Below are 26,408 nucleotides of genomic sequence, written 5' to 3'. Positions count from 1 at the left end.
GGTCCTATTCCTGGCTTTGCCACAGACTTATTATATAACCTTGTACAGGTTGCTTAATCATTCTGTACCTCAGTTTCCCAGTCTATACAATACAGATTGCATATTCATGAGGTCTACCTGATAGGAGTGTTATCAGTTTTAAATAATCAATTTTGGAAGAGCACTTTGACATCCCTGGCTGGAAGGCACTACACAAATACAAAGCATATCGTCACTTCAAGGCATTTTAAAGATCCCCAGATGACCTTTTAACCTATGAACAAGTTTCTTTATGCACTTCCTGGATCTCCTGTATTGCATTTTGTGCATTAGAAAATAAGGTAACCAAAGATTACCTATAACACACTACAATATTTTACTAGAAAAAAAAAAACATTGGAAGTAACACCTATGAAGTTAATTTATTCTTAGTAATAGAGCAATTTGTTTTTTTAGTAAGGATCAGACACGTTTTTATCTCATACTACCCATTAAAATTGTATGAATATTCATTTCTACCTGATGTATACCTTTGTGGATCCAGCATATTGCACAAAAATGCCTCAAAACATCTCTGTATGCTTATAATCTTATCCTTTTCTGATATATTTCAAAATATGCTGTTGCCACAGTGAGGATCTGAGTGCAGTCCATCAATCCCAGGATAATATGAAAACCAATAATCACAGAGAAACCTTCCTGGAATTTCTGTTGCTGATTTGGAGGGCTTGGGAATTGATGAATATCTTGATGTGTTGAAGCATAGAGTTCAGGAATAGATTAAGGCAACTGGACACAGAAAGCTGACTCATCTGTGTAACATCCTCTACTAACCTCTGGAATGAATCAGGGACAGATCCTCAATGGGGGTAAATTGGTGGAGCTCTAATGAAATTGATGGAGCTATGCTAATTTGTACTAGGTGAGGATCTGCCCATCAGTGCTTAACACTACAAAGGAAATAGGAGGGAATGACATTGACTTCCCCTTGTTCTCCTTTCTAGCAGCAGGAATATAGGTCACATTAGTCTAAAAAAACTTTCCTATATGAATGCAAGCAGTGGCTAGAAGACCCATCTGTCTTTTCTAGTTTATGCAATCATTGTCTGAAGATTTTTTATTTTTCTTTGCATTTCTTCTCTTTTTATTCCTCAGGTTTATGAAAAAAAGCTGAGACATATAATGATAGAGAACTCTCTCCTATAACTCTGCAGCATATACTGTAGCTACTGATGCCAAATTATTCTGGTATTAGAGGTCAATGACACAGTAATTGAATAATGTATTTTTTTTTAATTAATGGAGATATCCCATCTCCTAGAACTGGAAGGGACCTTGAAAGGTCATGGAGTTCAGCCCCCTGCCTTCACTAGCAGGACCAAGTACTAATTTTGCCCCAGATCCCCAAGTGGCCCCCTTAAGGATTGGGTTTAGCAAGGCCAATGCTCAAACCACTGAGCTATCCCTCCCCCCAAAGTTGTTCTCACCTAATGGATGATTGGTGGCCCATATATGAGTCTGGTGGGTCTCAGTTCCAGCTCCCACATCACAAACTTAACACCATGCTTTGCACTAAATGGCAGACTCAGCAGACAGTCCAATCTCCATGGTCCATGAAGTTCCTGAACTACCTGTTACCCCAAGAGGAAGCCACCCCCAGATCAGAAGTGTGTGCAGGTAGTTTGCTTGACCTGCTGCTGCCCTGTAGATAAAGATCTGTCTCTGGTAGTATGATCTAAACAGAAATATATATATATAATATTAAGTAAGTGTTAGTGTATGGATAGCAGTTTGTGAATGTTGGCAAATAATTGTATGCTAATAGATTAATACTTTATATCTCCATTGAAAAATGCAGATGTGCCCAGCCTTTATTTACAGATATGTCAGGAAAATGTCCAGAATTTTATAATTATTTTTAGCACTGTAACCCAGATGTGAAAGCCCATGAAATTCTGGAAAAACACAGAAATTCTATGATAAATAACTAACACAAATCAGATATAAATATGTCTGCTTCTCATTCAGGACGTGGAAGAGAATGTAGGATCGTTAACATTCACCATCAATTTAACAGGGAAATTAAATTAAAAATAGAAGTTTAATGCAACAGCAACAGCATTACAACAACAGCTTCTAATAACTAATCCTTATAATGAGCCCATTCCTTTTAAGTTTCAGTCCTCTAGAGTTCTAGCACCTCACATCACAGCATCATTATTGACCTTTGAGCCTGATAAATTAAACTATGAAATAAGGAAAGTCAATTAAGTAACGAACAGCTCCCTCATTATAGGTGGAACACAGGTGTATTTTCTGCCACAATGTTAAGAATATGACACCTCAATGGGGCAAGTTATTACCATGCCTTAAACAGACATATTTTAACACCAGCATGAATGGAGTCTGATATGAAATGCAGTATTTTTCATGTACTTTTCAGATTAATTTTGAAATTTCTTAATGTTATATGCAAATCCTGTTCCTAGTCTTTGTTATTAGGTTCATTAATTAATGGGTAAGGCAGAAAACTGGCCCTTCGAATAAGGGCTTGTCTATGTGCAAAGGAGTAGGTAAAAACATGTTAATTAGATGAAGAGTATTCCTACAAAGGAAGAGGGTGGGTTATATTTACTTGGAATTATCACATCGCTATTTCATTTTGTTTTATGCAATTATTAGATAATGAGCATGCAGCTGGATCGGTTGCTATGGTGGTTGCCAAAGTGACACAAACCCATAGGAAAGCAGCCACCTGTTCAGCCTGACCTTATTGGCTGCTAACAAATCGATGTGCAGGAAAAGCCCATAAAAATCCTGCCTGAAGTAGTTACTTGCAGGAAGCTGGCGAAGATCAATGAAACGTGTAGCACGAAACACACCGTCTCTGGTGCCACAATTGTGCGGCACAGCAAAGTATAACCTCTGCTGAGTTGAGGGTCCCCTTTATTCAATGTCAAGCTAACCCCATTTTTTTGTAACTAGTATCCTAAAAGGAAAATCAACTCAAATCTTAACATCCCATCTTTATAGGAAAGAATATATTATGGTTTTCTGTGGACCCTGGGGTGGGGGGGCACAAAATATGTTTAAGGGATCCATGAAAGGTTATCATACCATAGAACAATGGCTTTCAACCTATGGTCTGCAGACCCCTGGGGGTCTGAAGACTATGTCTAAGATTTCCAAAGGGGACTGCACTTGCAGTCAAATTTTTTTAGGGGACGCAAATGAAAAACAGGTTGAAAACCACTGCACTATACTATTTTTTCATGTAAAATATGAAGCTATTTGTGTCCTGGGTTGTAAGCACTGCCAGTAACAAAACTTACTCAGAGTGTGAGCTGCGTTTCATCACATTTTGACAGCTGAATATGCAGAAAATAGTGGGGTAAATGTTCAAAGCAGCATGTTAAGATTTAGCCACATGACTCATGCTGATATTAATGGAAGCTGCACAGCTAAATCACTGCAAACTGCTTTTGAAGTTTACCCCATGGAGACCACAGGAGGATAGAAAAAACTAATAGAACTGAGAAAGAAAACAACTACCGGTACTTAACGTGACAGGTACAGTATGTAATTAATGCCCAGTTCTTAATAATGCAATCTTTTGTAAAGACCCTATTCACTGAAGTGCCCGCTGAAGTAAATGGATGTTCTTATTTGTACATTGAGGGACAAATCCTCCTTCTCCCCATTATTTCTGAGGAAGTACAGATGGTCTTGAATGCAGCCAAAATGGTGCCATTCCACTTTCCAGAGGGATGGAGGGCACAATGAGGGGAACTGGTGAAGACGGACTGCAAATCTACCTCACCACAATCACAGTTCTGCAAGGGCTCTCTACAGCATTGCACAGAGTGGACTTTTCAGTTTAGGATTAGCTGTGCTAAATGCAAGGAAGAAGATAGTGAACCTGCAACAATGGGTACACTATTTCTTAATGTTATATATGCAAATGTTATATGCAATGTAGTGACCACATTGGCTTTATTACAATTCTGGCTTGGGGCGAAAGAATTATTTTCTGTGGGTACTGAAGCCCCGCCCCCGGACATAGCCCATCCTATGTAAGCTGTGCTCTTGCCCTGAGTTTAGGATATGGAACTTCCCTCAGAATCAAGCTTACAAATCATGTACATTAGAGATTTTTGTGTTTGTTTCTTCCTAAAAAGTAATACAGCCTCAAAGCGAAATGAACATGGAATTGTTATGTCATGTTTTCTTCTGCATTTCTATTTTACAAAGTATTCTGAATTTATAAAAGCTCAGTAGTTTTAGTCCCACACTAGTACCATCCATGCATGACTATTCAGTAGCTAGTCGTCTATGTGCTGATAACTGAAATCTCCTCACAGGATACTCTCAGGAGATATTTTCTTTTTGAAAGAGCCAACTAACTGAATCAGTGCAATTAATCAGTTATTGCAATAGTAAAACTTTGTCACTCAAACAGTTCTGTGAGGCACAGTTAGAAACTATATGCTTTTCAGAAACCTATTAATATCATATCACAGACAAAAAACATTAATCTACAAATGGTTTCAAAATGGGTAGGACTATAGTATTTGAACTAATGATTCATAAAATCATTTGCTGCTATTAGTCTGTAAGGATAAGTGCTGTCAATGGTTTTATTTCGGTTCTTGGTGTAGTACCATCAATTTAAAATCTATCTAGAACATTGTGATGGATTTAAATATATCATGGAATCTATAGAGATCCTGTCAGGATTTTAAAATTTAGATTGCTATATACAATTACAGGTGTCACAATATGAAATAACAATTGAAGACATTTAGAGAAAAACTCTTCTGCATACCAATGCTGAAAAGCAGTTGTTTAATATTATTGTATCATATTGTGATTACTTCACTTGATAAAAGTGATATATTTTTACATAACTTGGTCTAAGGTTACATCTCTCGTGAAAGTAATATGCACTCTTGAAAACCTTGAGGACCCAGGAGAGATCTGAGAGAGATTTTTAATGGACAGATGTAATTCGTAGGAACATTTCACCAGCTGTCAATACAGAATCTTTCTGGCTGGACTCTGTCTCAAAACTTAGCTTTAAAAGACCTTAGCCTGCAGTTATTTTTCTTCTTAACCTTTTGTTTGACAAGCATAAAGGCAGAAATATGCAGTGTTAGGCATATCTACAAGTGTCCCTAGTACAAAGGTGAAAACCATCCTGGAGCCTGCTGAGTGAATTCCTTTGAGCAACATCAGGTTCTTGTAAAAAACAGACACTCCCTTTGTGAAAGACGTGTGGATGTTTCAGGATCCAGGACATGTGGGGTCAAATTCTGCTCTCACCATTGTAATCCAGAATGGCTGCATTGACAGTAATTCCTGATTTACATGGGTGTAGCTAGCTTTACGAATATTTTACTAGTAAAATGGCTGAGGGGTTGGGGACTCAAAAGCTTAAGGGATTGGAACAGGAAAAAAGACTTTCCCCCCTCTAAGTCAAAAACTTAAATCCAGACATGGAAGCAGTGATAAAGAAGTCATTACCATCTGAAGACTGTTCAGTAGCTTGTGTGAGATGAATTGATGTTTAAAGTCTATTTCCTAAGGAACAGACATATAAAACACAAAATACACACCTCCACATTTGGCAGTGGCAACTTGCAGCAGAGAGGAACTGGATGGACATAGAGATTAAGTTAGCTTTTCACCCCTTTCAAATGTGATCCTTATCACTAAGTGCAACCCGCCTACTTGAGGGATCACCTCTCTCCTTGGGCCATATTGCCACAGCTGCTATCAGCAGGGGCGCTTGAGATGGATCTCCCTCATTATCAAAGACCAGGGACAGCGCTGTCTGTGAGGGCTCAGAGACTCTGGAACTCCCCCCTCTTCTGAAATGACCTACATTTGGTGATTTTCCAGGCACACTGCAAAAGACATGTCTGATAGTCTTTGGAAAAATGGGGTGAGGGTGTGCTTCCTAGATTATGAAGGCAATAGGCAACTGCTGGCCAACTTCCTGTAGAACTGATTTAATGCTGCTGAGACTTAAATTAATTGTATTTACTTTATGTTAGGGCACCTCTGGCTTGGATAGGCATTTTATTATTTTAAATCTAAATAAAATAAAATAAATAGCTAGCCCTTGCCACCCACTGGACAAGTAGAAGGAAGTGTGCTGCACAACCTTTCACAAGCAGCAAATTCACTAAAAACCAAAACTTGTTAGAAGAAAGAAACTATGATATATATTATCCTAGAATAGGGTGACTTCTTACTCTAACTTATCCCTTTTCAGTGTGAGCGTTAAGCTAATTAAGCTATTCAGTGTTGCCCCAGGATGCCCTTACCAGCACATGACTAAAAGCAGGGGAAAGAAAGCATCATACCATTTAGGGTATGTCTACATTGCAATTAAAACCTACGGCTGGCCCGTGTTAGCTAACTCCGGCTCTCAGGCTAAGCAACTATTTAATAGCAGTGTAGATTTACAGGCTTGGGCTGGAGCCTGAGCTTAGGGACCCTCCTGCCTTGCAGGGCCTGCAAGCCCAACCATTACTACAATTAAATAGCCCTGTGTGCCCGAGCCCAGTGAGCTTGAGTTAGCTGACACAGGCCAGCCATAGGTGTTTCGTTGCAGCATTGACATACTCTTAGGTTATATTTTTTTCAATTTACAATCCTTTTTGAAAGGAGGGTGAACTACTGCATTCCTATAAAAACACATGTGAAATATCTGAGTTATTTGGAAGAGCACTCCTTTTGGAGGAGAATTAAGCTACATCTTGGCTAGTTGGTGGAGTGCAGCGATAATCGGATGGTAACTATGGCAGCATTGGCAGCCCCAGCAGGAAAATATTTCAGAAGAAAAAGTCCCCTCTGGTTGGTGAACTGAGGTTAAGGATGTATTATAAAGTGTTTTGGGATTAGGATGGAAAGCATAATTTCACAGCATAGATGTATTTCCCCATTTGGAATGCGCCCCTAACAATGCATAATTCCCCATAATTTTACGTGAAAGGTTCAGTATTTATTTTATGGCACTTGGAAGATTCAGGGAGGTCTATCTGTTGAGTGGGAGATATGAACCATTATGATGCAGGTCAAAATCAAGTATTAAATTACCAAGTGCTTACATAAGAATACAACCTCTTTAGACTTTTACAAGAGGAGCTGTCATGTTTATTCTTATGTTATAATTGTAGTGGTGTGGCTTGGTAATATGTACATTATGGTATGGAAAGTATCATACTTGTACTATTTCTAATAAATCTCTGATGTCTATACTGCAGATGGATAAACTGCGTGACTGATTTTCAAAATGAAATAAAGTCTAGCTAAAATTAATTGTACAGACTACTCTATATGCCCACAAATACACACGTATAATGCATTTTACTTACTGTACAATCATTTTAAAGCTATAAGAATATATATAAAACACACAGACCAAGACAAAAGCGTCCTTTTTTATATTTATATATATAATTTTAAATTAGCTCTATGCTATTTGCTCACTCTTTTTTTTTTTTACTGTCTAAAACCATAATTGTTTTGATAAAAATGGAGAAGCAGCAATACAGAAAGTCTCAGACGGTAACTGGCTACTTTCAGACACCGAGAGACACTGTAATATAAAACAACTTCAAATGATCTGATAGCTGATTTCAACAACAGGATTAGTCTAAAAAGTTAAGGTCTATAAATGTGTATTGTTTGGTTAAATACACTTGAACCTGGCAAGTGGTTTGATTCAGTGTTTGCATTGTAAGAAAATTCTGCAGATTTTTTTTTTATCTAATGCACTTGATAGTTCCTTTGGGGCACAATATTGTTCCTCTTGCTACTAAGGACCATTGCCTTCAAATACTACAACATCTGATTTACATTATCATCAATTTCTTGGGCCAAGTTCATCCTTGATGTAACTCCACCTGAAACTAACTGAACTACATTGATAGGAGCGGAAAGTGACCCTTTGTATTTACTGAATATACGATATTCCACATTTGGTCTTAAAAGTTACAGCACAGGAGTACTCTGCCTGACTTTTCTTCTTAAATAAACAAACTAAGACGTCTAAGTAGTATATATTTTTCTGCCGATGCTAGATTTGGGCTTCTCAACTTGCAATGAAAATCCATGAATTTAATGGGTTTGTTTTTTTTGACTGGTGGGAATGGACAATTTTCAGATTCCTGCATGGGAGCCGTCATTCATGAATTCCCTCACTTGCAGGCTCCAAGGCTGGAAGCTCAAGAAGGTTACGGGCAATTGGAAACAGTTATTTCTTTAGTCCTCTGCTGGATAGTAGCACTTAATACTGGGAGTATATTTCCAAAATTCCCTGTAGTACGGGAGTCACAACGAAGCAAAGGAGGTAGGGTGGGGAAGAAGAAAAGCTACATGGGACCCTCGGATCTATGCTTCTCTTCAATGATTTTCTCTAGAAAAGACCCTCATGTGCTGATCTCTTGCTCCTTCTTTCCCACCCCCCCTCCCCACCTCCAATCCAACAGCCAGTATTATAGGCAACATTCCTTCTTTAGGGGGCTAGCTGTTGTCACTGTTCTTTAGAGCAACAGTTGTCTCATCACCAGAAGTACTTTCCACAGCACTGACAATAGGGCAGAGAATGACAGATATTAGTTCTTTAGAGAGTGTTCCCACCAAGCAGAAGAGCAGATGCTCCACCATAATAGCGGCATAGTTAGACAGAAGGGACTGAGTGGAGAGCAGGCTAAGACAAAAACCAGGGTGATATGGGGATGCCTGTGAGAGAGATATACATAATTAAGGAGGAAATAGGTGGTGGCCAAGGGAGGTAAGAGAACTTATCAGAAGAGGTAAAGAAAGATGGATAGAATAAACAATCAAAGGGGCAATGGGAGAGATGGTAAAGCAGAACAACAAGAAGAAAAAAACAAACTGCAATAGTAGGAAGAGATTTACAAGAACAGAGGGGAAAAAAAGATAATTACTCAATATAAAAAACTTAATTGGCTAAGTATAGTTAATGATGTGACAAACCATATATCTTAGTGTCACAAGTTTAGTTATAAATCCTGTTCTGGGAAGTAGAGAGGCATGACTAGATGCCTTTAGAACATAGAGGACAACTGTAAAAACAAGCACATGCATCACACAATATGAAGTAAATATTAGATTTTCTATTCTAGAGTGCTTTAATTTATCATGTGAAAATCTAGACTTCTCCGCACTTTCAATATAGAAAAGTAGGCTCCAAGCTTGTAATCCTTACACAAAGTTTTACCTGAGTAAAGACACCCAGAATTGCATCCTATTATGAACCAATTTGGAAAAGTAAACTGTAAAGTCGCTTTTAATATTTTTATACTTTCTATTGTTTGTAATATGGCAATGAGCCACAGCAGAATTTGTGATACATTATGGGTATATAAGGGATATTAGGCTAAATTTTAGATGTACATTAGGCGACTGGACTTCTGAGTAACTGGGTGGTTTCCCTTTGAAGTGGTGGCTGTAACAGTACTATATCTGTGCTTCAAAGGGAAACAGACACATGAAGTGCAGCCAAAGTACTCTACATCACAGCCCTTGTCATTGCTCGTGCGTTTTGCATTAGGAACTGTTCTTTCAGGGCTCTAAACAGAGTCTTTTATAGCAGTAAGAGTTTGAAGGTGGGCAAAATGGCAAGAGAGGGAGACATGGGTAAGAAGAGATAAAATACAGGAAAAGAAAGGAATTAAAGGATAAAATTTTCTATCTCACATTTTAAAAATAGGCGAAATCCTGACCCGTTTGAAGTCAATAGCTAAATTCTCATGTAATTCAGAAGGGCGGGGATATCAACCAATGAGTCAAAATCATCCTTGTCGTTACTCAATGGAATGACAGCAGGTACTAATTTCATTTGAGGGGTGCATGGATTTTTGTTTTATGCTTGCAATGTTGACCCTTTTACTCCAAGCTTTTGCGTGTTGGTGTTCAGCCATAAGACTATCAAGGAGACCCAGCTGTGCCCCCAAAATATCAAGAATATAGTTTGTTCACTTGTATATCCTCTTGACACCTTGAAAGCTGCCTCTATAGCAAAAATTTATCATGGAGATTTATATTAAGGGACATACTGGTCAGCTTTTCAGACATACAAAGCATCTGTACTCCTCCAACTTTCCCCCAACTTCAGTTGGAGCTTCCAGTGATTAGCACCAAGAAAATTAAACCAATGCTAAGTAAGCATTGACCTGCATAGCCCATTCATAGCTTTGCCTCTTGTAACATAAACATTCCTATATGTATTTGAAAATATCATATCAATATTAAATAGCGCTGAGCATGAACATGGGTATGTTTGAGTAAATTAAATCAATATTAAATTCCAGAAAATAATCCTCACCAGATTGCAATTTCTAGTAGGTACAACTTGTAGTTTCCAGGATACCTTTAAACCTCATGGGGCTTCTTCTGCTAATATGAGCTTTTAACTCCTATTAACATTACTGACAGCTACCCATGTGAACTGACAGAGTGCTAGATTCCTGTTGTTTCATAAGAAGTTCTCTTACTCTATATTATTTAATGCTGTCACATATACTTTCATAGAGGACAGACTAATTATTGCACTCATGTAATGATGAATAAAAGTGAGCTATGATTGCATATGAATTACAGAATTATTGATTAAATTAGGTTAGTGAAATGCCATGATTCATTCTTTTTTATACTTTGCAGGAAATAATTTACCAATGTCACAATTTTGTCATTTTAATATCTGAAGTGTAATTTGACTTCCATTGTTAGCAGGGTTTCTCAAGAGCAGTTTCCTTGACCAGCTGTATCTAAAAATGTTACTACTTAGCAATAAAAAAGGAAATTTCTTTGAGGTTTTCTACATATTTTTCTACCCAAAAAACCAAAATGGCTATGCAGTGTATGAGCTGAATAATACAGAGCAGAATAGGTTAACTAAAGAGAGAACAAACTGAATGTTTCAATGCAAAGATCAGTGGTTGTGGTGAATGGCAGAATTGAGTTTGTTAGAAAAATAGGGGGAGGTGGGAGGGAAATAGCTTTTTTTATTTCTTCTTTTTCAGATAATTTCATTAACAATCAGGTAAAAAAGAAATAGACACATTCAGGAAACAAAGGAAAAATGTCTTATTACTGAACATTCAAGTGTCTTCAGTACAAATTGAATAGCAATTACTTCTCTCTCTCTCTCTAATAGGTCACCTTTGTTTCTTGCAACATTATTATGAACACAGCACACATGTTATTGTCAATATTCATTTTTCTAACTAAGTACAATGGTGGCAAATGAGGGTTAACAGAATCATTTTATAAAAACATTATGCATCAGTTTAGCTTTAAAAAAAATTTGCAGCAAGCAGTTTGTCATACTTCTGGCAAGGTTATAAATGATTGGCTTTTTTGTATATTCAGCTGTTACAGAGGCTAATAGCATACTAAAAAAATCTTCTTTCATGTACAAATTAATTGTATCCTTATGCAATTCACATCAGTGTGCCTTACTTTGCATTTTGAGGCTTTTAAAAGGTTTATATGGAACTGATGCATCTTCTCATTTATTGCGCACACCACTTCAATTATCCCCTTTCCACAAGTTGAAAGCATAAAGTCTGTCACTGCAGGCCACTATCAACATGCAGTAATTTGGCAGAAAAACTAAAAGTTCTCTTTGAAAACCATTTTTTTTTTAACTTTCAGAAAGCTTCCTGGAAGTGTTGGCAATTTTTTATATATATTCAACTACAAAAAAGGGTACTTTCTAAAGATTAACTACACGCAACTTCTTCTCATTTGCAAAGCTCCTGGTTTCATTCTAATTGCTGAGAAAAAGATATTACACAAACTCTTACTGACATTACCTGAAGAATGACAGAGTTCTCTATTGTGCACAATGCATTCATGAAAGACAAAAAGATTTTCTTGTAAATGGTAAAAAGCCTTGGTGTTATGTCAAGCAGGTGTCTTGTTTAACATAGGTAACTCATGTTTGCTGAAGTGATTATGTTCTATTTGTGTATAATGGTAGCCTTACAACTTCTTAACAGTTACTGTATGGGGAATTGAATTTAAAGCACTAGTGGAAATTCTGAGATACAATCAAAATACAATAGTTCTGTGTTTTAAAATGTTTGTTATGAATTGAAGCCCAGATCCTTAAAGGTTTTTTTAGACTCCTAACTTCCATTTATTTCAGACCTTTGAGGATCTGGGCCACAAAGCTTTTGGAAAGGTGCAGGATTGAGAAAGATGGAGACAGAAGTCCTCCCTTCACTCTCAGGAATGGTGCAGAATGGGTTAGGATAAGGTAACTTGCATTGGCCCTAATTTGGTCAATGTGTCTAAACCTGCCCCAGCTGGGCCACCTACAGGAATCCAGTCATCGTGCCTATTCAAATATTTGGCTTTTCCGCTGTGACTGTCAATTAGAAGACCTCCAGTTGTGGTAGGGTTACCAGATGTCCCGATTTTATAGGGACAGTCCCAATTTTTGGGTCTTTTTCTTATATAGGCTCCTATTACCACCCACCCGCGTCCCGATTTTTCACACTTGCTGACTGGTTGCCCTAAGTTGTGGTGATAAGGACTTGTATTTAAAAATATATTGTCTTCTGGGAACCAGACAGATCACCAACTCATTTCAAATTGGTCACCAATAGATTGCATCTTTGTAAACATATCTAATTTAAAATCTGAAAAGCAAGCAGTGCTTACAAGGAGTTCATTCTCCTTGTCTTTGAAACACAAACAGTTTTCAGTATTATACTGATAGGAGGGAAAATATTTTTTCAGCATTCTTCTTTCCTCCTGGATAATTATTTAGAAGTCTTAAAGTTATTAATTTTTCATCATTCAGTCAAAACTTCGAAATATATTTCATGCTAAAGGTAATTACTAGTTAAAATAGAAGTTGCATGGATGGAGAGGCTTTTACACATTAAATATACCAATATTGGTATATTTATCAGTGGAAAATTTGGATAGCTGCATTCTGCTTATCCACTCTGATAATTACTTGCCAGAAGCTCTTGATCACTGGAGTTGTAGTGTTATGGTCCTATTATATTATTTCACTTGACACAGGGTTGGCTCATTTTGTATTATCTGAAAAACGTGCATGTAACCAAATTTCACGTGTGTTATTCCCGTATTTTACCCAAAAATAGTTTTAAATGTTTAAGGAAATGGGAGGGAATATAATATTTTCTGATTTTTTCCCCTTAACATCTCATGCTTTGTATCATTTGATAATATACATGACTAGCTTTAATACTCAATCATTTCCCAAATCCAATTTGACTGCCTAACGGGGTTTAATTTACATGAAGATACAATTTCTCACACCAGAAAGCATAGTAACCCTTCTTCTTCTGAGGTTAATGGTGATCTAGCTTAAAGCCTAAAAGATAATTACAAGGAATGTGCTTCAGGTGACAAAGTACTTTTGACAATCCCAGTCTGCTGATAGCTTTTTAATTATACCTTTTTCCACCATAGGAAACAGTATGCTTTCTCCTAAATTGTTTGAAGGCATTTCAGTTTTATTTATTTAGTAAATTGCTGTGCACTGTAATCAATACTTTCAACTGTCTGATACCCCAGGCTCCGTGTTCTATCCCTATTTTACTTGGAGGAGAGATTAAGCTTGGGACTAATCTTTCCCCCATATAAAATGAAATACAAAAGAGCATCAAGCAAGGAATACAAACATTTATTGACTTACTTCTTGTCTTCTGTACTCACTTGATATTTTGTGACATTTAGAAATTGAAACTTTGCAGAGTTTTTAGGTGAGAGCTTTGGCAATAGAGAAGGTCAGGAATTAAAGAAACCAGGCAGGGTTACAGTTTAAAAATATTAAATATGACCAAAGGAAAAAATGGAAAATGACGTTGTGGCTTTCACATAATTACTCCCTGTTCTGAACAGTTCCCGGCCAAGTTCTGCACTGTTGACATATATGGCTGCTATGGTCAAGAGAAGTAGCTGTTCTAAATGAATGTAGTATATTGCATGAGTAATAATGTGTGCAGACATAATCTTTCCATTTACTTTATATGCAAGAGCCGATTGTCTTTTATACCATTGAAATTAGTTTCCAACTAGTATTTTGTGTGTCTTACAACAAATTGTTTGTCACTTTCTCTGATTAAGTGCACTCTTAATGGCACACATGTTTAAAAGTCTCTTCAATCTGCAGCTAGAGTTTAATCATGTCTGCCTTTCCTAGAACCTTTTTTAGACCTGGGTGTGACAGGTCACATTGTAAGGAAAACTCTTAGAACAAGAGAAGGGGATTTTTCTGTGCTTTGGCTAAGAACATTCTTGGCACATTTAGGCATTAGAAATAATTATTATGGGAGATGAACTAAAAGAATATTACTTTGTTCTAATTTAATGTGTTTAATTTTGGAATACCAAACAAGCCCCAGTGAAGATCAGGACCCCATTGTGCTAGGTGCTGTACAAACACATAGGAAAACAGAATTCCTCCCTGGAACAGTTTAGCATCTAAGGTCCCAACCCTGAAAACATTTAATTTGCACACGAGTAACTTTAAATACATGAGTAATCTGAGTCGGGAAAGTCACTTACATCTGTATGTTTTTTGCAGGAAAAGGCCTGTATAGAGAACATATAGACAGTGAATGGGATGCACTACAAAGCAAATCTTTGAACTGTAAAGTTTATGACATCATGCTAATTAACAACAACAACAACATCAAATAGTAGCAGTAACCTCTGTGACTCCAATATTCTTGTGAGCAGCTCGGTAAGGCGGTTTGAGGTGTATGTGTGTGTGTCAGGATTTATAGAGAACTACCAGGAATGGATGAAGATCTCATGAATCACCCCTCTCTGACCTAGGCCAGCCTACACTAGAAAAGGTTTGTGGGTATAGCTACAAACCGGCAAACTCACCTAGTACAGATGTAGCTTATACTGGCAAAAAGGGCTCTTATCTTCTATTGGTTCAGTGAGCCAGTGGTTCTCAACCTTTCCAGACTAATGGAAATAAGCCAGTGGTTCTCAACCTTTCCAGACTACTGTACCCCTTTCAGGAGTCTGACTTGTCTTGCGTACCCCAGGTTTCACCTCACTTAAAAATTACTTGATTACAAAATCAGACATAAAAATACAAAAAGTGTCACAGCACACTATTACTGAAAAATTGCTTACTTTCTCATTTTGTCTGTATACATTTTTAGTTTGTACTGACTTTGCTAGTGCTTTATGTTGCATGTTGTAAAACTAGGCAAATATCTAGATGAGTTGATGTATCCCTTAGAAGACCACTGTGTATCCCCAAGGATACATGTACCCTGGTTGAGAATCAGGCTAAAACACTTATGCTGATATAACTGTGTGTACATTAGGGCTGTTGCTGCTATAAAAATGCTGTAAAAAAAATGAGACTCCAATATTGGCAAAAAAAATTAGTGTAGACCTGCAACACTTATCTGTGGATTGAGAATGGATTGCTTCCATTCTTCTTCTGGATCAGGACACCTAGACTCCAGTTTATGTGGTGACATGGAGCTAGAATATCTCTGAAGCCATGGTTAACAGCCAGGAAACAAGGAAGAAGACTAAGACATGGGTGTTTGGGAAGAAAAATGGTCGACTATAAAAAACACATAACACATTTACCTTTAACAAAGTTGGAATAATGCTCCCCTTAGCCCTCCCCCTCAGAAACAAAAAAACAAAATTTCAAGTCAATCTTTTGCTTCAGGATGTACTGTATATTTAAATTTTCTCCATCGGATGACCTTTTATTTCATTGCATGATATTTGTCCTTGTTAAGCTTAGTGACAAATGATTATTGTATTTTAAAACCTTTCATTTCAGCTAAAAATATTCAGCATTTCCACTTCATATAAATGTAAATTTGCATAAAATGATTTTCCCACAAACACATTGAACATAGAATTTCTTTCAGGGGCCTTATTATTTAGGAATGTAATTACATAAATGTGTACTATGAATGGGATTTTTTTTTTCATGAAAATAATAAAATTCAGTGACGGTACTATGTTTTAGAATCATGGTCCTACTACTCCACTGTGAAACATTAGTATGTGCTTGGGTAGTAGAAATGAAAGGGGTCATATACTGCCTAATTTACAGAGAAAAGTACAGATTTACTCCCCCCACCCAATAGGGTTGTACAGGATAACTGGAAGCACAGTTAGATTGTAAGCACGTGGCCTAGGTTAACATATATGGGAATTACCACTGTATCCATTTCTTCAGAGCATCAACAAAAATGTTTGTTCAGATGACAACTATCATTAATGACTGTTTCCACTTAAATCAGTTAAATTTAATTAGTGTAAAACTAATATAAATGAGATCAGAATTGGGCCTAGAATATAAGTAATCACTCATACACTCACTTCCCAGTCATCTCTTGGATCCATTGCTGACCTTTCTCCTGATTAAAAAATGGTTAAGAGAGTTAATGAATCACAAAACAGAGTAAATAAATGAGGTGAATTTAGTAAAGTTTGCTGGCAAATACCCATTTTTTTAATCAGTCTGATTCTTACCAAGGACCCATGACTCAGAATTGTGACAAACAAGTCACAAACCTTTCCCCATCCATTCCCTTCATCCGTTCTACGGAAGTTGTCTCTTTCAGATCTTATATTACTTCTCTCTTCCACTAGGTATGATTCCCTCCCATAATCATATCATGAGGCCCCCTTCTATATACCTTTTCAAGCGGCTCTCAAAATAGTCACGTTTAGTGTATCTCTTCCCCTCAACAATCCACCTTCCATCTGTATAGATAGTCTCAAAATGATCTTTTCAAAGTACTTGGTGACAATTCACTCACCACACAATCTTGCCATCTTCGCTTCAAAAATTCATCCTAAAGCAGACTTGAAAACTATTGGATTTCACATATTTATTTCCTAGTGATAGCCAGCTGTGCAACTTGCATTCTGGACAGAATATTTTCAGCTTCTCAAGGCAGCTGTGTGTATAGGAAGTTATTCTAATAAGCTAAGCAGTCATGTGAATATTCTGGGCCAAAGAGTGCTGGGAAGTAATTAACTGCAAGGATAAGATAAGTTTGTAACCATAATAGTGTCTTTCACTGAAATGTATTTGTAGTAATGGCTCGTATTATTTCCAGAAAGGAGCGTGAGTTATCTTAGTTGCATTTAGTGAAAGACACTTAAGATCCAGTCATTTGTTATAGTGTCATCTGCAAGCTATACATTTAAATGCAATGCTGTTCACACAGATATGCAATACTGTTCCCCTTAGGGCCAAAACCAGCTCACCTGACATACATTTTGGCATTTAGAGCATTCTGCAGGTTTAGATAGTGAGGCACTCTATACAAAAAGAGAAAAGCATTAAATGGAACTTGTTGCTTTAGTTTTTAAAGTATTTGGTGCCTATGTCTAGTTATGGTATTTGTCAAAAAAAACAAGGACCTGGTTATTTCTTAAAAATAACTCCATTAAATGAAAAACACAGTGAGCATTGCTAGAAAATGGAAACATCATATCCTCCAGGCTGCAGGAAAACCACAGAAATATAACCGCTTCTTATATAACATGTACAGGCAGCTGTGCAAACTTTAATAAAAGCTGATTCATATTTTCATTCCAGTTTTAAACTTAAAGATCACATCTGTTGAGATATGAGCTTTACATCTGAACAAATCCATGCTTCATCAAATTGTTCCATTTTTCTCTCGGCCATATGGATAATGATATCATGACAGCTGAGAAAAAGGACTCAGCTGACATGTTCATTGTTATGAATGATGGGTTCTTGTTGTCACCTCTAACAAGACAGAACAGTCATACTCTGGAATATTATAATGCTTGTGGAAAGATTGATTTTCTCCTTCTTTGGTTAAAATATGTAGACTTGCGTAGCTTCCTTTTTTCTCTAATGCAACAAGGGATAAGAAGTGTTATTGAAGAGGTCAAAGTCATTAAGATATTTGGTACCTGGTTAATGTATAGTTAAAATATATATGTCTTCTAAGGTAACACAAATTGATAAATACAAACTCAGGCTATAGATTAAAACATCAATATAAGCTATTGTGTTTTTAAGAAAGTTATACAAGGAGTCCGCTCAAGATGCAGTTTATAAAATGAAACAGCCAGAAAAGATTAAGCAAAACAAAGACAGCTCTACTATTTAATATAATGGCAAATGTAAACACTTATTTATTTCCAAGAATATGGATTCTAGAGCTGTTAAAACTAGGAAAAGGTCATTTGTCAAGATATTTTCCAGCGGTACATCCTGTCCTTCTAACAAGAAGGATTGCTTTTCTCTCATGACAGCAAAAGAGAAACATGAGCACTGAGCCAAGATTTCTCAAGTTGACAGCAACTATGATTTTTATGGGGGCTACAAGAATATGATCTATACACTTGTAGCTGCTGGAAAAGATTTTGTAATTCATTCTGTACTGCAAAAGGTCACCCTTCTTCAGATGAAATAGATTATGTGAATTTGCATGTGCCTGTGTGTGCATTATTATTACAATATATGGTGTGTGTGTGTGTTTACTACATGTTATATACTCCCTATGTCTAGGCATCTGATATATGGGAGTCAGACATACAGAGGTCATAAGACAGAAAACTATTTTCTGAATTTGTGACAGCTGGGGTTGAAAGCACAGTAGGAGCTAAAACCCTGTATTGCCTTACAAAGCTGATGACTGATTTTCTTCGCAAAGTTAGGAGGGTTATGAAACATCGGCTTAGATATATAGTTTAGATGTTACAATATAATGAATGCAAGTACAAGATATACACCACTACCAATGTTCTTTCCCCTCTGTGATCAGAAAGCTCCGTGTCTGTCTACATGGGGGGAAAAGCCAGCACTACTTCACACTACTCCCTGGGTGGACACTCTTACTGGACTGTAAAGAGCCACATGGTGGCTAGTGCACTTTAAATTCACACTCTTGTTTATTGTGCACTAAATTACCTGGTGTAGACATGGCCTTAAATCAGAGAAATGTATGGCCAGAAGGGATCTTGAGAGCTTATCTAGTCCAGTCCCCTGCATTGAGACAGGACAAAGTATACCTACAGCATCCCTGACTGATGTTTATTTTATCCATTCTTATAAAAGCTCCAGTGATCGGGATTCCACAACCTCCCTTGGTAACCATTTCAGTATTAAGTATCTTCATAGTCAAAAAGTTTTCCTAATATAATTATAAATAATTCTCACTGGTTGCAGATTAAGACAATTACTTCTTGCCCTACCCTGGGTGGACAATGAGAACAACTGATCACCATCTTTTTTATACAAAAAAATGTTTTACATATTTGAAGATTCTTATCAGGTCCTCTTCCCCTCAATTCTCAAAACTAAATATGCCCAACTTTTTTAAACATTCCTCATACATCAGGTTTTCTAAACTTTTCATTAATTTTGTTGCTTTCCTCTGGACTCTCCAATTTGCACACATCTTTCTTAAAGCATAGTGCCCATAGGGTGACCAGATGTCCCGATTTTATAGGGACAGTCCTGATATTGGGGGCTTTTTATTATATAGGTACCTATTACCCCCCACGTCCTGTCCCGATTTTTCACACTTGCTATCTGGTCATCCTAAGTGCCCAAAACTGGACATAATATTCCAGTTGATGCCTCACCAGTGCCAAATAGAGCAGAACAATTACCTTCCACATCTTAATACAACCCCCTTGTGAATATATCCCAGAATATTTGCATTCTTTGTAACTGCTTCACATTATTGATTCATATTCAATTTATGATACACTATAATCCTCAGATTCTTTTCAGTTAAGTACTACTGCCTAGCCAGTTATTCTTCATTTTGTGATGTGCATTTGACTTTTCCTTTCTGTCGTACTTTGCACTTGTCTTTATTGAATTTCACCTTATTGATTTCAGACCAAATTCTCTAATTTGTCAAGGTCATTTATGAATTCTAATCAGGGCCACCAAAATGCATATGGTTGGTGTCCTCAACAAATTTTAAAAGTTTACTTATCAGAACATTTTATGTGTACTTTTAAATGTACCTATTTACTCATGTTTGCTAGGAAGACCAAACTACAGTGCTCCATGATTTTGCAAATCATCTTTGTGTAGGGGCCATGTTAATATTTTTTGTTTCTTTTCCATGTTAGTATATTCCAATTTCAGTCAAAACAAGCATTCAATGCATAATTTGATAGTATCAAATAACTAATAAGTACAGCTGCGCAGAGGACAGAAATTTCATTTTGTGAAGGATTTTATGATTTAACAATTTTTTTCCAGGTTGGCAGGAAACCCCAAAATTTTGAAATTCCCTGCAAAAGAAAATTCTGAAAAAAAAAATTTCAGATCCATCAAAATATTGTGTTTTTATTTCAACATTTTAATATTTTATTTAATATTTACATTTTAGAATTTTATAATACATAATAAAATACAAAATTAAAAAAATAGTATTTTGTTTGAAAATTGTAGAAACAAGATTTTTGGACACTGTTGGAATCTTTTTCCACGTTTTTTCTCAGAAAGAAATTTTGGCAAAATAGACATGATTTTACAGAACATTTAGATTTAAACAGAACTGGATTTCCTAATGGAAGATGGTTCTATTGAAGTTCTTCTGCCCAGAGCTGCTGATAATGGCGGCTCATTGCCATCAGAATTAGAGCAGGGTGAATAACTTATTTTTTGGTTTGCTGGCAGTTAAAACTATCACTTATCCCATTTTCAGGTATCTGAGCACTTATTAGTGGTAGAGACAAATTAAAAGTAACAAACAGACAAAACCATTTTGTTCAACCTAAACTGAAATCTAAAGTTTTGATGAATTGAAAAAATCCATTCCATTTGGGTCAAACAAAACATGTCATTCAACCTGAAATGTTTTGCTTCGGGCATTTTTGAATGGTTTGAGTCACAAAATGGTCAGAAGAAGCAGAGCAGCCCTTCTTATACCTTTTAGCCCAGTGGTTAGGACACTCACCAAGGATGTGAGAGACCAAGGTTCAACTCCCTGATGTGGAAAATGATTAGAACTTGGGTCTCCTATTTTACAGGACAGCAGCCTAACCACTGGGCTCTAGGTCTATTCTGGTGCAAGGGGGTCTCTCTCAAGCTCTCCTGTTGAAGCTGTTTGATTAAACAGTCATTGAAATGGGGACTCAAACGTGTATCTCCCACAGTATAGGTTAGTGCCCTAACCACTAGGTTATAGAGTCATTCTTACTCACATTCTCTCTCTGGCCCAGCTGATAATCATTGTCTTTATGCATGACAATGAATAGTCATTGGGCCAGGGAAAGAGAGGGTGAATAAACTATTCATCCAAAAATTTCACCCTGCTCTACTCAGAACCCTGAGATCTGTCTATTTCCTTGTTCAGAGTTTGATATAACATGTTTAGCTCTCCCTGACCTCTTTTCCTGGAGCTTTCATGACATAGTATCTTACAATTATTGCTCTGTCCTCTGCCACCAGTTTCACCTCCAGTTCTCTGCCCATGCAAAACCATATAAAATGTTATTTGGATCACTTTTACCAGTGCACACTCAAACTGCTATAACTAGGGCTAGTCCTCAACCACATTTTTATGCAGGGGACTAGAACACTTCTTAGCTGCTGGAAGTGCCTTTTAGTTCTCTTACTATAGTTGCTGGAATGTTCACTAATTTGTGGACATCTTTTCTGAAGTCTTGCTGCTGTTAATCTTCAGCCCTACGCTGCAGTATGAACTGCATAGCATGTGGTTCTGTGAAGCTTCCTACTAAGAGTTCACACAGCATTCTGTGATCTTCCCTACCAATCTGGTTTTTACAGAAAAAGCAAATTGTAAACTCACAAATAGCATATGTTACAAAGTCTCAAGTTCACATGAAAGCAAACTCCCATGGTTGCAGTGCATTGTGAACAACCAACATGTGTTGGTTGTGAGTACATGAGAATTTGCAGCATCCCACTGTTGTTAATGTTTAGCCAAAGCATTGTTGAATCTAACTTGTGTACGGCACACAGACAGACAGTTATGGGGCTGGAGATTATTTTATGGAAGTTGAGTAGCTAATGTCCTCTAATAGCAATGATAGATAACTTGCAATTCTTCACAACAGGGGACTACAGCTATTTCAGAGAATAAAGCAAGTGTCAGTGACAGAACATACAAAATTGTAATACATAAAACTATTCTCATTTATTCTTGGCATCTATTCATCACTCATCCCCATATTCAGGTATCTGAGCACTTATTAGTGGTAGAGACAAATTAATTACAGAGAATCACATACAAAATTGGGATACATGTAAGTTTAATTTATTTTTAGTCTGTGTTCTAGCTTTTCTGAACTGACCCAATCATTAATTTAAAATCCTTTATTATTTTTACAATACAATAAACATGCACTGTGCTTTGAAAAATTTACAGTCCAAGGCTCCAATTTCACAATTGATCCCTGTATCTTCAGGGAGCAGTATCAACTTCAGTTGGAGTCCATATGGGCACAGGGGCCTACCAAACAATTGCAGGAACCCAAGACACTACATATGTTAAGATATGGAAACAAACTAGGAAGCTAGGAGGACAGGGAACACAGAGTGCCACAACAAATCCCTGGATAAGTTACAAATCTGCATTTTGAGGGTTTTGCAATTTTTTTTTTAAAGTTACTTATAGACCTTGTGGAACAACCATGGGTTTTAAGGAGAGATTTGAAGGATGAGGACAAAGCAGACACTTTTGCAGCTCCAGAATTATTGTTAAATATGTCCTCTTGTGGACTAACAGGATGCTGGGAGCCTCATTCTGCAGTAATGAGCTAGGAAGGAGATGGGGAGTCCAAGAGCATAGGAGATGGGATTCCCAGTCCCGCAGATTCCCCCATCAGCCTATGAAGTGGGCTGCCAAAGAGCCAGGAACCACTGAGGAGCCTGGCAGGTGATCTGGTAGGAAAACAGGAAGATTTTGTTAGAACCTTGCCTGAGCTCCATCGCAACTTCATTGAAATGGAACATCTTCGTGAAAAGATTCGATTTCAGCAAATAAGAAGACTCCAATGAAGAAATGTTCCACCAGAGAATATCTAATCAGCTGTAGTCATCACCCTAAAATTGGAAGTATTTGGAGCCAGGATTTTTGGATGGTCTTATCATTACTTTTAATGTAAAAATCATAATCAGAAGCAACAAAAACTCTTCGTTAACACACATAAATACAGTTGGGCATTACAAAAACATAGTGTTAACTGTCTAGCGTGTTGATGGTTTTCTACACCAAATGTTATAATTTATGATTAAGATGAAATATTGTGAATTACACAGGCTGGACATTTCAGAGTGAGACAGACAGTGTGTATGTTAAAGCTAGATAGAGAGCTAATAATTAAACATGCCTGCTTTAGTGGCTTTAACTTATACCTAGGCATGGTAAAATCAATTGTTTTTGTAAATTTGACTGCTAATATCAATATTAATTTTTAACCTTTTTCCAATTTTAATCGATTTTAATAAATTCCCATAGTTTCACAACAGGACTGCAGGGGGCTCCCAGCACAGCCACGGGGCCAGCTCCTGCCTGGGGAAGGCCTCTGTACTCCAGGCCAGTGAGTGAGAGGGACCATGACAGTAGGGCTGCAGAGGGATAGCTGCAGAGGGATAGCTGCATAGCCAGTGACACCAGATACCTGCAGATGCAAGGTGTGGGAGAGGCTGCCTGTTGACTCTTACAGATGGATTTTTCTTACATTGATTTCAGTGCATCAGGTGAAAGATGTTTACTAACAACAAATAATTTAAATCGAATCCTGCCATGCCTACTTGTACCTCAGTGATGATTTTATAGTGAATGTCTCACTTAGCACCTTGACAGTAGATACAATCCTTGTTTTCCTCACTTGTAAACTGCCACTTATAACTCAGTGCTACAACACTGTCAGGTACTAATTTGCTCATGGAGATGAATATTAGACCTAAGCTGCCAATAGTTCTGGATTTGTGTATCTATCAATATGAGTAAGCGGACACCCACAATAAACACAACACAGTCTAAGTCTTGTCTATACTGTGCAGCAAAACGTGCCAGAGGGGTGTGACTTGAAAAGCACTCTAACGTGTTGTGCTCCAGCTGCTGGAGCACCCTAAAAAGGTAGTGAGTTCACTTTAACAGACTCTGATCAACCAAAAGTCGATATTTTGGAAATCAATCTTTTGGTGCAGTCAAACCTCTTGAATACTACCAGCAGCTTATGTATCTGCAAAAAAATATGCACAAATACAAACAAACACTGATACATCCTAAAAATCAGTTTTGGAATGAAAAGGTGTAGTCCTGTGATCCTATGCAAAGCAGCAGATCAATCAATCAATCAAACTAGCATCTAATCCCCTTCCCGTCCAATAGGCCCTGGCTTCAAGCCATCTGTTTTTGACTTAAGAGAATAAAATCTATAGAACTACTAGCCCCTGTGATGCATGTGGGGAGCTGATTACTACTTCTGGAGGCTTTAGAAGAAAAACTACATGACCTACTGCCCCTCTGGAATCTTTCTGGGACATTTCTACCTCCCACATTATAGTCATATGTGAAGAGTTGCTTTCCCACTTCCTTCTTTCCAGTCCTCAAAGAGTGTCTCCTTCTAGAGTCCCCTTGCCTACCCGTCAATCTCCCTGATTCTTCTCTCACACTTTCTCCTTTCCCCGGAAAGGTAGTGAAACTGCTTCTGCTGGTGGATGGGAGGGTGCCGGTGTGCTTGTGTGAGAAAGAGAGAGAGAGAGAGTGTGCACGCTCACAGTCAAATGGGTGAGGTGAATCTTCTTCGCTTGATCCTACCTGAAGTGAGGCTTTCAAAGAGAAGTGGAGAAACCAACAATTGGTGTAAAGGGACTTTAGTGATTAAAAGAAGGAATTAGAGCCAAATTTTCCCTTCAATTCCTATTGCCAAGGAGAAGCAGGGGACTCTGGAGGCAGTAAGGTGCAAATTTGGCCTGTTGTAAGGGTGACCAGATCACTGACATGAAATATCGGGAAGGGGGGGGTGAGGGAGGGCGGAGCAACAAAAAAAAAACCACAACACCAAAAAAAAAAAAAAAAGCCTTTTTGCAGGTGCCAGGAGAATTAGCAGGCCCCGGGCACATGCGACGCATCCCGCCGCCCCGCGGAGAAGGAGCCGCTGGAGCGCAGCTGAGCGGGAGAGGTGCTGGGCTCCGGACCCCGGCAGTGGCGGGGGAGAGCAGCTCAGGGCCCCGCGAGTGGCCACGTAAAGTTTATCGGTTGGGGGGGGGACCCTGGCTGGCTCCTCGCCCTGCCTTCTAGGGGGGGTAGCGTCCCCGCCCGGCGCCAGCATATCTCGCCGGCCGCTGCAGGCCAGGTAAGGAGCCAAGTCCCTCCCTCCCCCCTCGTCCTGGCTCCTCAGCTGAGTGGCATTCCTCCTCCCTCCCAGGCTTGCAGCTGGAATGCGGTGCAAGCCTGGGGGGCGGGGGGGTGGCCGACTTCCAGTTCCTGGAGCTGGAAGCACTGGGCGGGCAGGCAAGGGGGCTGCTCCCCCCAGGAGGGAGACGGGGGGCTCAGCTGAGGAGCCAGGATGAGGGGGGAAGTGGTGGGGGGACTGGGCTCCTTACCACCCCACTACATGGGCGTGGACCGGCCAGGGTCCAGCCGGAGCCGATAAACTTTATGTGGCCACTCGTGCGGCCCGAAGCCACTCTCCCCCGCCGCTGCTGGGGTCCGGAGCCCCCCATCTCCCACCTGGGAGAGCAGCCCCCTTGCCCGCCCAGTGCCCGTACTCACCAGCTCCGGGAACTGGAAGGCCGCCGCCACCATCCCCTCCCTCCTAGGCTTGCCGGGAATACCACATGCTTGGGGAAGAGGCGCAGCTAGGGTGGGGATTTGGGGAGGGAGCCAATGGGGGAGGAAGGGAGCGGAGTCGGGGTGAGGGTGGGGCGAGAACCCTTCCGGGAGGGCAAAATTGCTTGTTTGTCCCGTGTCCCAACCGCACGGGACGCGGGACAAACAAGCAAATATCGGGACAGTTCCGATAAAATCGGGACGTCTGGTCACCCTACTTGTTGTCAAGTATGCACCTTAACTACTCTTTCCACTTAAATGGTCAAAATATTAGCAGAAAGCACAGAGCACATAAATGCATTAAAGCCACAGACAAAGCTAAATGTTCCATTCTACCTACCTTAAACAAAATGGCGTTTCTATAGTGATGCTTTTGGCATTATTGAAATGTTGTTGTCAGTCTTTGAGTTCTATAGTTCTGATCTATTTTAGGCATTGACTAGAGGTCACAGTGAGGTTTTGGAAGTCAGGAGACCCGAGTTCCAGTGTGGTTCAGCACTGAGTGGTTCTTCAACACTCAGAACGTAATTATTTTCAACTATTCAAAGGAGAAACACAGAATCCCGTACTTGGGTCTTGCAGGGAAAAATCTTTTCA

The 26,408-nt window shown here is 38.6% G+C and overlaps 1 protein-coding gene and 1 non-coding gene across 2 annotated transcripts in view; both read right to left on the bottom strand.

Annotated features, from left to right (window-relative positions):
- The window catches only part of LRP1B (LDL receptor related protein 1B), a 1,255,163-nt gene that overhangs the window by 1,157,389 nt on the left and 71,366 nt on the right, over window positions 1-26,408 (bottom strand). The window lies entirely within an intron of this gene.
- Window positions 20,048-20,151, bottom strand: LOC128845817 (U6 spliceosomal RNA). Its single transcript, XR_008446730.1, has one exon. It is a non-coding gene; the product is annotated as a U6 spliceosomal RNA (small nuclear RNA).

This window comes from Malaclemys terrapin, chromosome 11, assembly GCF_027887155.1.
Source record: "Malaclemys terrapin pileata isolate rMalTer1 chromosome 11, rMalTer1.hap1, whole genome shotgun sequence".
NCBI lineage: Eukaryota > Metazoa > Chordata > Testudines > Emydidae > Malaclemys > Malaclemys terrapin.
This window is presented reverse-complemented; position numbering and strand designations above follow the sequence as displayed.